The sequence below is a fragment of the Gregarina niphandrodes genome (genome assembly GCF_000223845.1).
Source record: "Gregarina niphandrodes unplaced genomic scaffold scaffold00094, whole genome shotgun sequence".
Lineage (NCBI taxonomy): Eukaryota > Apicomplexa > Conoidasida > Eugregarinorida > Gregarinidae > Gregarina > Gregarina niphandrodes.
The window spans coordinates 7376-7725 of NW_011645859.1; the positions used below are offsets into that span (position 1 = coordinate 7376).

Below are 350 nucleotides of genomic sequence, written 5' to 3' on the forward strand. Positions count from 1 at the left end.
ACAACGAAACATTCTATCACGAAACCGCAGATGCTATCGGATCGGCAGGTGTAATCGGTATCGGCAGGGATCGGAACCTGCGACGTTGTGGTTAGCAGTCACGCGCTCTGCCGGCTGAGCTACGAAACCGTGATACCTCACTCTTCAGCTTGCAGTAGAGATGGGCGCAGGGGTGGTGCGATCGGGAACAATACCAGGAGCGGGAATCGTGACGGTAAGCGTCACTGATATTGTGATCGGCGCTCGCCCCACCCCACTGGTCTGGTGGTTCCGAGCTCCTTGGCACGGACGTGCTCGAATTTCGTATTAATTTTTTGGGGTGGGCATGGAAGCACGGATCTCGGTGTGGG

At 56.3% G+C, this 350-nt stretch overlaps 1 non-coding gene across 1 annotated transcript; it reads right to left on the minus strand.

Annotated features, from left to right (window-relative positions):
* Positions 1-55: 55 nt before the first annotated feature.
* Positions 56-129, minus strand: GNI_195730. The gene has a single exon. It is a non-coding gene; the product is annotated as a tRNA-Ser (tRNA).
* Positions 130-350: the final 221 nt, after the last annotated feature.